The 12,818-nt window shown below is 43.1% G+C and overlaps 1 protein-coding gene across 1 annotated transcript in view; it reads right to left on the bottom strand.

The window, feature by feature from the left end:
- Positions 1-12,818, bottom strand: part of LOC106594828 (ventricular zone-expressed PH domain-containing protein) — a 197,401-nt gene that overhangs the window by 14,271 nt on the left and 170,312 nt on the right. The gene's annotated exons all lie outside the window — the stretch shown is intronic.

The raw sequence follows: 12,818 nt of genomic DNA, 5'->3' as shown, positions 1-12,818 counted from the left end.
ATTTGTGAAAAGATTAAATGTAATTTTAGCTTCCAAATGAGAGAATTGGGTTTTCATAAGGTTAGAGCCCTGCTCAATCAGTGGCCCGCCCCTGTGAAGAGACATGGGTTATAAACTATGAAACACACCCTTCTCTCCCTCCACTATATAAGCCCTTGACGAAAATGTAACCTCCTGTTCCGAGGACGATAGGACGACAGTCCATACGTTAAAAAGGACTAACATGTCAACTACAGAACTAAGCCAACCTCAGCGTGAGCTTTGGTTGTGAATGGTATGAACTTTGAACTCTGATTCACTAAAGAAGTGAGACCTCCTAGCCATTGCGTTAGCAACAGCAGCTGTAAACGTGGGCTAGGAAAGGACGGACGACGTATCCAGTCTAACACACAACGAAGATACTACAACGTATCCAATTTACCACCAGAGACATTCTTCCGAGGACAGGAAGATCTGTTGGCCAACCCGGCCAGCATCTACGACCAATCTACCGAAGCGCAGCTCAGAGTAAATATTTATTGCATTTTTCTTTTCCAAATGGGCGGTAACTTAGAATGTATAAGATACTGTATTTACGAAAGCTTAGCTTCCCCCTTTGTTCCTCAGTCTTCCCGCTCTTTCATTCAAGCCCAACCCCCTCTCTTTGTGTAACAAGCCATCATACAGGTTCTGTCCACCAGGGACGTTTTCTGTATGACATAATTTGCATTCTGTGTATATGTAATTATGTGTGATTGGTTAGGTATTTAGTAAATAAATAATGAAACCCAATTTTGTATTGCTGATTCAACTTGTTAGCCAGGGTTCGTGAAGATAACCAAGAATGTACAACTTTCAGATGAGACTGAAATAAGGTGACGATTAATATTGATTGTTATTCATGTAAAATATTACTAGGTCTTTCAGAGTTTATTCGGAAGATAACAGCTCTATAAACACTCTTTCGTGGTGCCTCGACTTTCTAGTTAATTACATTTACATGTTTAGCTCAATCAGGTAATATTAATTATAGAGAAAGGATTTTATAGAATAGCATGTCATATCACTTAATCCGGCATAGCCAAAGACACGACAACAGGAACAGCCAAATAGGCCTATACAGTACCTATACCAATGTTCTGTATACTCCCCATCCTTATGTGTTTAACACCTGACGATAAACATATCATGTGTCAACCTGCTGCGAAATACAATACACTGATGGTTTGCTCATGTTATAAATTAACCACGGGCTAACGAAACACAATCCATCGATGCTTTACTCATGTTACAAATTAACCACGGGCTAACGAAACACAATCCATCGATGCTTTACTCATGTTACAAATTAACCACGGGCTAACGAAACACAATCCATCGATGCTTTACTCATGTTACAAATTAACCACGGGCTAACGAAACACAATCCATCGATGCTTTACTCATGTTACAAATTAACCACGGGCTAACGAAACACAATCCATCGATGATTTGCTCATGTTACAACGAAACACAATCCATCGATGATTTGCTCATGTTACAAATGAACTACATGCTAACGAAATACAATACACCGATAAACACAGTCTCCTTCTATCGCTGTCACTCTCTGTGTTGGTCAAACAAACAAGCGTGCTCACGCACGCACACACTGATTTGATTTACCATAAGTGCCCCTTTACCACACCACATGGAACCATGAGCCTCCCCCCGCTACTGAAGCCAAAAGGGGCACAGAGAGGGCAGTGACCGTTTGGTAATAATGGCTAGTTGACATGTTTATCTCCTGCACAGAGAGGGCAGTGACCGTTTGGTAATAATGGCTAGTTGACATGTTTATCTCCTGCACAGAGAGGGCAGTGACCATTTGGTAATAATGGCTAGTTGACATGTTTATCTCCTGTAGGTTTTCACATTGACTAATGTATGTTGTCTCAGTAAGTCCTATAACAGGAATGTGTCCTTGTGGGAAGAATATCACATCCTGGTATACTGGCATCAGAACAGGACGCTGCCTGGGGTCCACACACACACACACACACACACACACACACACACACACACACACACACACACACACACACACACACACCACACACACTGGCTCAATGTCTGGTCCGATTAGTTACACTCTGCCCACATTGTCTCTCTCTTGTGTTTATCTGGTCTGGGTTCCTGTGAGTGTGTGCTTTACTTTAGTGTGTATGTTTGGGGTCTGTGGGTATGTGTCTCCAGGCAACACTGGTACTCTGGTCCACTCTACCAGAGCCAGCCTGGTCCAGAACCAAACAAAGTGGACCTTTGTCCGTGTAGCGATGAGTACAGCAGGCGTAGATTACAGGCTGCCTGTTCACGCTGAGATATACTGGGTCACAGAGAGACTCGAATCATTACCACACACACACACACACACACACACACACACACACACACACACACACACACACACACACTTTGTGCCACGCAGGAGACTAGTGTCTTAAAAATAGAATTACCACAGAGAAGATAGAACTCTATCTAATCTGAGACGTGGCTGAAGATGCTGTGCTTCAGTTGAAAGCTCGGCTGTGTTGAAATTCTCCTGTCAAAGAGAACGGTAGCCAAAACTCCTTCAGTCCAGTCCCACTAGGCAAAAACACTGGTTGAATCAACGTTGTTTCCATGTCATTTCAACCAACAATATCAATGTGATGATGTTGAATCAACGTGGAATGGAGACGGACAGCATTCAACTAACTATATGTCAGATACACAGGGGGAGGAGGGGGAGAGAGGAAAAGAGACAGACAGAGAGTGGTGGACAACCACACACACTCTCACACCTATTACCTTTCACTTCAAAAGCATTCCAATGGTTTAACACTTAGGAAGATGATCAAGTCTCAACTGCTGCTCCCTTTTCCCCTTAGGAGATGAAAACAACCTAGGAGTTCTCTCTCTCCAACATCGTTAAGAGTTGGGAAGGAATTTCACTGTTTTAAATGGCACCATGCAACTTTTAAATACTGTGTTTGTCTACAATGCAGTCAGCATTTTCATAACAAGGTGAAAACAAAGACATCTGAAAACAGTTATTACCTACTGTACGTATCCATCAGAGATGTGTGGTTCTACAGCGATCTGTATGGACATGCCTGCTGCGGGCTTTGCATGCTATATTAGAATGTCTCACCTACGTATCAAGACTATTTATGGTGAGTCATTATTACACTGGTCCATTGTGTAATAGTGTAATTGTGTAATATGTGTTCTGATGGGGGTTAGTGTCATCAGGAGGTCAAGAGGGTGACCGAGGGGTCACTGTTGGACCACGGATGGGGTGTCTGAGCCCAGAGGGATACCTAATGGAGGATGGTCTCCCTGTTAAATAAGGAAAGTCAGAGATTCTCTTTTAGTTTGTTTTATATGGCGGATTAATCCAGGTTTTTTTTGTCGTTGTTTTCAGAATCGTAGATTTTCTATTCATGGTTGTCTCTGTTTCTTTCTTTGAGCACCAACCCCGTTGAGACAGATTGAAGCCCCGTCAAGAGAGATTCAAACCCAGTCGAGACAGAGCCAAGCCCCGTCGGGACAGAGCCAAGCCCCGTCGGGACAGAGCCAAGCCCCGTCGGGACAGAGCCAAGCCCCGTCGGGACAGAGCCAAGCCCCGTCGGGACAGAGCCAAGCCCCGTCGGGACAGAGCCAAGCCCCGTCGGGACAGATTCAAGTCACGTCAAGCCTGATTCACTGGAGAGCCACACAAACACAAACAGCCTACTTATTAAATAACAAAACTGCTAATATTGCATTTATTCCAAAATACTGCATTCATTCCAAAATACTGCATTCATTCCAAAATACTGCATGACAACCTGTCAATGCATGGACTGCCAAGTAAAGACTTCATCTTGTATGACCTACTTTCTCTGCCCAAACCCTATTTAATGCTGAACATGTCACACACACGCACGCACGCACGCACGCACACGCGTTGTTGTCGACTGCCCTTTTATATTCATCTTGGCTACTGCCTCTCTATAAGTCAAATAATTTCATGTTTCATTAAAACCCCTCCTGATTGGCTAAGGTTCCACGGCACCCCGGTGGGATGCGATCTCCATTCAGTTTTACTGCTCTTTAAGGATGCTGTAACTCAATGGTTATAGTAGTAGTGAATGACCGACCTCAGCACTACTGTACCAGTCACAGAGGCTACCACTGTACCAGTCACAGAGGCTACCACTGTACCAGTCACAGAGGCTACCACTGTACCAGTCACAGAGGCTACCACTGTACCAGTCACAGAGGCAACTACTGTACCAGTCACAGAGGCTACACATCCACTGTAACACTACTGTACCAGTCACAGAGGCTACACATCCACTGTAACACTACTGTACCAGTCACAGAGGCTACACATCCACTGTAACACTACTGTACCAGTTACAGAGGCTACACATCCACTGTAACGCTACAGTACCAGAGAGTTACTACAGTGGCTAGAGAATCAAAGACAATAGACCCAGGAGTGACATAGCCTGGTCTCAGATGTGTTTGTGCTTTTGCCTACTCCATTCTCATTGTCAAGCCTATAGACATATATCAAATGTTTGGCATGACAATTCCATAAGGAACAGAAACAGACTGGTACCCAGGCTATATTAAAGAGACCAGAAACAGACTGGTACCCAGGCTATATTAAAGAGACTAGAAACAGACTGGTACCCAGACTATATTAAAGAGATCAGAAACAGGCTGGTACCCAGGCTATATTAAAGAGACTAGAAACAGACTGGTACCCAGGCTATATTAAAGAGATCAGAAACAGACTGGCACCCAGGCTATATTAAAGAGACCAGAAACAGACTGGTACCCAGGCTATATTAAAGAGACTAGAAACAGACTGGTACCCAGGCTATATTAAAGAGACTAGAAACAGACTGGTACCCAGGCTATATTAAAGAGACTAGAAACAGACTGGTACCCAGGCTATATTAAAGAGACTAGAAACAGACTGGTACCCAGGCTATATTAAAGAGACCAGAAACAGACTGGTACCCAGGCTATATTAAAGAGACCAGAAACAGACTGGCACCCAGGCTATATTAAAGAGACCAGAAACAGACTGGTACCCAGGCTATATTAATAAGAGACCAGAAACAGACTGGTACCCAGGCTATATTAAAGAGACTAGAAACAGACTGGTACCCAGGCTATATTAAAGAGACCAGAAACAGACTGGTACCCAGGCTATATTAAAGAGACCAGAAACAGACTGGTACCCAGGCTATATTAAAGAGACTAGAAACAGACTGGTACCCAGGCTATATTAAAGAGACTAGAAACAGACTGGTACCCAGGCTATATTAAAGAGACCAGAAACAGACTGGCACCCAGGCTATATTAAAGAGACCAGAAACAGACTGGCACCCAGGCTATATTAAAGAGACTAGAAACAGACTGGTACCCAGGCTATATTAAAGAGACCAGAAACAGACTGGTACCCAGGCTATATTAAAGAGACCAGAAACAGACTGGCACCCAGGCTATATTAAAGAGACCAGAAACAGACTGGCACCCAGGCTATATTAAAGAGGTTAGAAACAGACTGGTACCGAGGCTATATTAAAGAGACTAGAAACAGACTGGCACCCAGGCTATATTAAAGAGACTAGAAACAGACTGGTACCGAGGCTATATTAAAGAGACCAGAAACAGACTGGTACCCAGGCTATATTAAAGAGACTAGAAACAGACTGGCACCCAGGCTATATTAAAGAGACTAGAAACAGACTGGTACCCAGGCTATATTAAAGAGACTAGAAACAGACTGGTACCCAGGCTATATTAAAGAGACTAGAAACAGACTGGTACCCAGGCTATATTAAAGAGACCAGAAACAGACTGGTACCCAGGCTATATTAAAGAGACCAGAAACAGACTGGTACCCAGGCTATATTAAAGAGACCAGAAACAGACTGGTACCCAGGCTATATTAAAGAGACCAGAAACAGACTGGTACCCAGGCTATATTAAATAGACCAGAAACAGACTGGTACCCAGGCTATATTAAAGAGACTAGAAACAGACTGGTACCGAGGCTATATTAAAGAGACCAGAAACAGACTGGTACCCAGGCTATATTAAAGAGACTAGAAACAGACTGGTACCGAGGCTAGGAGTTGCTACTTTAATAGATGTTAACACTACCAAGGTGCTTAGAATGACAAACACCAGAACTGAGGGCAATAGCCACACAGGCAGTAAAGCTAATGGTTCATTTGACCCTAATGCATTTACATTGGATGACTGCCATATCAGAATAGTTAAAAGATCCCCATAAATCTGCCAGGTAAAGACAGTGTGAGAGTACCATTTTAGCCACAAAGAAGTCCCTACTGTGTGGGTTATTTTAGCAAGCCCTTTCTCCCATGAGGTCAATGGGTTTACCTCACATTTATTTTTGTTTTATTTTATTTAACCAGGCAAGTCAGTTAATAACAAATTCTTATTTACAATGACGGCCTACCAAAATGAAAAAGCCCTTCTGCGGGGATGGGGACTGGGATTAAAAATTAAAATATAGGACAAAACACACATCACGACAGGAGAGACACCACAACACTACATAAAGACAGACCTAAGACAACAACATAGCAAGGCAGCAACACATGACAACACAGCAAGGTAGCAACACATGACAACAACATGGTAGCAACACAACATGGCAGCAGCACAACATGGTAGCAGCACAAAACATGGTACAAACATTATTCGGGCACAGACAACAGCACAAAGGCAAGAAGGTCGAGACAACAATACATAATGCGAAGCAGTCACAATTGTCAGTAAGAGTGTCCATGATTGAGTCTTTGAATGGCCCACAACGATGGAATGGTCTACCGTATTAAAAGCTTTGGCCAAGTCAATAAAAATAGCAGCACAACATTTCTTAGAATCAAGGGCAATGGTGACATAATTTAGGACCTTTAAGGTTGCAGTGACACATCCATAACCTGAGCAGAAGACCTTTAAGGTTGCAGTGACACATCCATAACCTGAGCAGAAACCAGATTGCATTCCAGAGAGAATACTATAGACATTAAGAAAGCCAGTCAGTTGATTATTGACAAGTTTTTCCAACACTTTTGATAAACAGGGTAAAATAGAAATAGGCCTATAACAGTTAGGATCAGCTTGATCTCCCCCTTTAAATAAAGGACGAACTGTGGCAGCCTTCCAAGCAATGGGAACCTCCCCAGAGAGAAGAGACAGGTTAAAAAGGTTTAGACTGGCTTGGCGATGATAGGGGCTGCAACCTTAAAGAAGAAAGGGTCTAAACCATCTGACCCAGATGGTTTTTGGGGGTCAAGTTTAAGGAGCTCTTTTAGCACCTCGGACTCAGTGACTGCTTGCAGGGAGAAACTTTGTAGCAGGGCAGGGGAAAAGAGGGAGGAGCATTGGGGCGAGTTGCATTAGAAGGGGTGGGAGATGAGGAAATGTTGGACAGCAATGAGGCATGGCTGAGTCAAATAGGAATCCTGACTTAATTAAGTGGTGATTAAAGAGCTGAGCCATGTGCTTCTTGTCAGTAACAACCACATCATCAACTTTAAGGGAGATGGGCAGCTGTGAGGAGGAGGGTTTATTCTCCAGGTCTTTAACCATTTTCCAGAACTTCTTGGGGTTAGACCCAAAGAGTGAGAACTGCTCCTTAAAGTAACTAACTTTGGCCTTCCCGATAGCCTGAGTGCACTTATTTCTCATTTGCCTGAACGAGAGCCAGTCAGCCTGAGTATGCATGTGCCAAGCCTTTCGCAAAATGGAATTCTTGAGGTGATTCCATACCATTTTACAGAGGCCAGGTCATGAAGGAAGACTTGCTCATTAAAGTTTTTTAGCAAGCGTCTATGACAAATCAGGACAGGTCGATTCACTGAGCAGCCATTACGAACACAGGCTGTAAAACAGTGATCACTAAGGTCATTATAAAAAACACCAGACTGATACCTATCAGGATTATTTGGGTGTTGGAGTCATACCTTGTGGGATTGGTAATAACCAGAGAAAATGTAGAGAGTCCCATTGCTTTAGGACTTGGTCAGGTGGTTTAAGCATGTCCCAGTTTAAGTCACCTAGCAGGACAAATTCAGACTTAGGGTAAGGGGCCAGGAGAGAGCTTAGGGCAGGTAGGGTACAGGCCGGTGCTGATTGTGGACAATAACACCCAGCAACAGTCAACACAGAGTCATTTGAAAGTTGAATGTTTAAAACCAGCAAATCAAATTGTTTGGGGACAGACTTGGTGGAGACAACTGGGCACTGAAGGTGATCCTTGGTAATGATTGCCACCACCACCTTTGGAAGATCTGTCTTGCCGAAAAAGGATATAACCAGAAAGGTTAACATCAGTGTTCAAAACACTCTTTCTTAACCACGTCTCAGTAATGACCAACACATCTGGATTGGAGCTGTGAACCCACATTTTCAATTGATCCATTTTAGGTAATAAGCTTCTAGTGTTAACGTGCAGAAAACCCAGGCTTTTACGAGAGCAGAAATCAGTGAAGCAGATATCAGAGCACAACTCAGAATTGGGGCTAGCAACAGTAGATGGGCCTGGGTGTACATGCACATTTCCAGATATCATCAGCAGTAATACAATCAGGGCGGGGCAGAGGACAGGGAGAGCTCTGCAGTGTTGATTTTTTAATGATATTTGAATGTGCATCAGATGGCAACAAGATCATATTGTACAGCAATTTCATCAGGTTACATGAATACAAAGCAGGTGAGAGGTGGTTAGAATGGGATGGGAGGCCAACAGTCTGTGTAACCAATAGAGAGTCAGAGTCCCGAGTGTGGGAACAAACATAGTCGGTCCCACGGTTGGGTAAACAAGTTCATAGTCAACAAGCATGCAGGAGTCATGAGGCAAATAGCATAAAGCACAAGAAAAATATATAACTTGGGGCTAGCCATTGTAAGTTCAAAGAGTCACTCGCCCCAACAAGATAACTTGAGAGAGTAGCTCTCTATCAGTCCAGTAGGCTATAATCGTCTGAGATAAAAAATAAATAAATAGGAGGCCTATACTAGCTTATTAAAGTGTTTCATAATAAGCTTCACAAGTTAATTAGCCTACCTAAAATTACGATCAGTCCATAGTCTGCGGTGTGTGTAAGTGTGTGTGTGTATGTGTGTGTGTGCTGGAGGCGAGCGAAAGCTCGGGAAAGAGGGGGCAGTGTTGCGGGGGTACCTGTTTCTGATCTCCAGTGTGTACACGCATGTGAACACACACATGTCAGACTAGAGGTCGACCGATTATGCTTTTTCAATGCCGATACCGATTATTGGAGGACCCAAAAAATTGCCGCTACTGATTAATCGGCCGATTATTTTCATTGTTTTTTTTACAATTACAACAATACTGAATGAACACTTATTTTAACTTAATATAATACATCAATAAAATCTATTTAGCCTCAAATAAATAATGAAACATGTTCAATTTGGTTTACATAATGCAAAACAAAGTGTTGGAGAAGAAAGTAAAAGTGCAATATGTGCCATGTAAGAAAGCTAATGTTTAAGTGCCTTGCTCAGAACATGGGAACATATGAAAGCTAGTTGTTCCTTTTAACATGAGTCTTCAATATTCCCAGGTAAAAAGTTTTAGGTTGTAGTTATTATAGGAATTATAGGACTATTTCTCTCTATACGATTTGTATTTCATATACCTTTGACTATTGGATGTTCTTATAGGCACTTTAGTATTGCCAGTGTAACAGTATAGCTTCCGTCCCTCTCCTCGCTCCTACCTGGGCTCAAACCAGGAACACATCGACAACAGCCACCCTCGAAGCAGCGTTACCCATGCAGAGGAAGGGAAAAAACTACTCCAAGTCTCAGAGCGAGTGACGTTTGAAACGCTATTAGCGTGCACCCGGCTAACTAGCTAGCCATTTCACATCGGTTACACCAGCCTAATCTTGGGAGTTGATAGGCTTGAAGGGGTGGGTATAATTTGTGGAACGTTCCAACAGGAATCTCTTCCAAAAAACGTAAAGTAAAAGGTTGCCAACCAACAACGCATACAAAGTAGCAACGCATACAAACCTAGCTAACTAGCTGCCGAATAGGCATCAACTCACCACGTAGCTTATTCTTAATGTTTGTCCATAGGCAAACAGACATGTGAGGACAGACATTTTTCGGAATAAATGTGATGAGTGAAAAACGCAATGAAATAGACCACTCCCTACCCAGTATCTTATTCTGCCGCTATACAACTTTGTATGCGTTGTTTTTTGGCAACCTTGTTATTTACGAAGTTTTTGGAATAAATTCCTGTTGGAATGTTGCACAGATTATACCCACCCAGGTTGAAGTCATAAACAGCGCAATGCTTGAAGCACAGCGAAGGGCTGTTTGAATAAATGCTTACGAGCCTGCTGCTGCCTACCACCGCTCAGTCAGACTGCTCTATCAAATCATAGACTTAATTATAATATAATAAACACACAGAAATACGAGCCTTGGGTCATTAATATGGTCGAATCTGGAAACTATCATCTCGAAAACAAAAGTTTTTTTCTTTCAGTGACATATGGAACCGTTCCGTATTTTATCTAACGGGTGACTAAGTCTAAATATTCCTGTTAGGCATTGATGTTTATGGTTAGGTACATTGGTGCAACGACAGTACTTTTTTCGCAAATGCGCTTGTTAAATCAACACCCGTTTGTCGAAGTAGGCTGTGATTCAATGAAAATGAACAGGCACCGCATCGATCATATGCAACGCAGGACACGTTAGATAAACTAGTAATATCATCAACCATGTGTAGTTAACTAGTGATTATGTTAAGATTGATCGTTTTTTATAAGTCTAATGCTAGCTAGCAACTTACCTTTGCGTCTTGCTGCCCTCGCGTTACAGGTAGTCAGCCTGTTAATCCTTGTGGAGTGCAATGTAAGGCAGGTGGTTAGAGCGTTGGACTGGTAACCGAAGGTTGCAAAAACGAATCCCCCCTGAACAAGGCAGTTAACCCCCGTTTCTATGCCGTCATTGTAAATAAGAATGTGTTCTTAATCTGACTTGCCTAGTTAAATAAAGGTGTAAATATATATATATATATATATATATATATTTTTTTTTTTAAATCGGCAAATCGGTGGCCAAAAATACCGATTATTATGAAAACTTGAAATTGGCCCTAATTAATCGGCCATTCCGATTAATCGGTCGACCTCTATGTCAGACCACCCCAATTATACCGTACACCACACACAAGTCAGACCACCCCAATTACACTGTACACCACACACAAGTCAGACCACCCCAATTACACCGTACACCACACACAGGCCAAATAAAAGCCACACGTGATTATTAGTACATACCAGAGCAATCAGCGATGGATAAATAACTACCTGGGAGAACAAAACTAAAGTGGATAAATGATTACAGTTAGAGCAATCTGTTCCAATTAGAGGTTGGTGACATATGGTGTGTGTGTGTGTGTGTGTGTGTCCTGGCAGTGATCCGTCACTCGGTAAGGTGGTCATAGAGAGGGAATGGATGGCGTTGGTATGGTGTGTGTGTGTGTGTGTGTGTGTGTGTGTGTGTGTGTGTGTGTGTGTGTGTCCTGGCAGTGATCCGTCACTCGGTAAGGTGGTCAAAGAGAGGGAATGGATGGCGTTGGTATGGTGTGTGTGTGTGTGTGTGTCCTGGCAGTGATCCGTCACTCGGTAAGGTGGTCATAGAGAGGGAATGGATGGCGTTGGTATGGTGTGTGTGTGTGTGTGTGTGTGTCCTGGCAGTGATCCGTCACTCGGTAAGGTGGTCATAGAGAGGGAATGGATGGCGTTGGTATGGTGTGTGTGTGTGTGTGTGTGTGTGTGTGTCCTGGCAGTGATCCGTCACTCGGTAAGGTGGTCATAGAGAGGGAATGGATGGCGTTGGTATGGTGTGTGTGTGTGTGTGTGTGTGTGTGTCCTGGCAGTGATCCGTCACTCGGTAAGGTGGTCATAGAGAGGGAATGGATGGCGTTGGTATGGTGTGTGTGTGTCCTGGCAGTGATCCGTCACTCGGTAAGGTGGTCATAGAGAGGGAATGGATGGCGTTGGTATGGTGTGTGTGTGTCCTGGCAGTGATCCGTCACTCGGTAAGGTGGTCATAGAGAGGTAAATAAGAGGATGATGACAGATCGTTGACAGGGTAGAAGGAGAGAAAGAAAAGCTTTAGGGTGACCTTTCTCCTTAAAGGGACATCTAAAAAATAAACTCAACTTCATATTCATCCTCTCCAGCACCACCCCAACATCAACATATGTGAAAACGGTACGTTTCTATGTGTTGTAGTAAAAAAGACAGCGTAAGATAAGTTTCCAATGACATCATCAACCAATTAGTAGGCAATTAGTGGCAATGCCTAATCATACTTGGTTAAAATCACACATTGTACACCGATGATGTAATTGGAAACACTTGAGAACAGGTGTGTTATGTCAGACAGGTGAGAACAGGTGTGTTATGTCAGACAGGTGAGAACAGGTGTGTTATGTCAGACAGGTGAGAACAGGTGTGTTATGTCAGACAGGTGAGAACAGGTGTGTTATGTTAGACAGGGAGGATCAGGTGTGTTATGTCAGACAGATGAGAACAGGTGTGTTATGTTAGACAGGGAGGATCAGGTGTGTTATGTTAGACAGGGAGGATCAGGTGTGTTATGTCAGACAGGTGAGAACAGGTGTGTTATGTCAGACAGGTGAGAACAGGTGTGTTATGTCAGACAGGTGAGAACAGGTGTGTTATGTCAGACAGGTGAGAACAGGTGTGTTATGTCAGACAGGTGAG

Source organism: Salmo salar, chromosome ssa20, assembly GCF_905237065.1.
Source record: "Salmo salar chromosome ssa20, Ssal_v3.1, whole genome shotgun sequence".
NCBI lineage: Eukaryota > Metazoa > Chordata > Actinopteri > Salmoniformes > Salmonidae > Salmo > Salmo salar.
The sequence above is the reverse complement of the archived record's forward strand: the minus strand, read 5'-3'. Positions and strand labels throughout refer to the sequence as shown.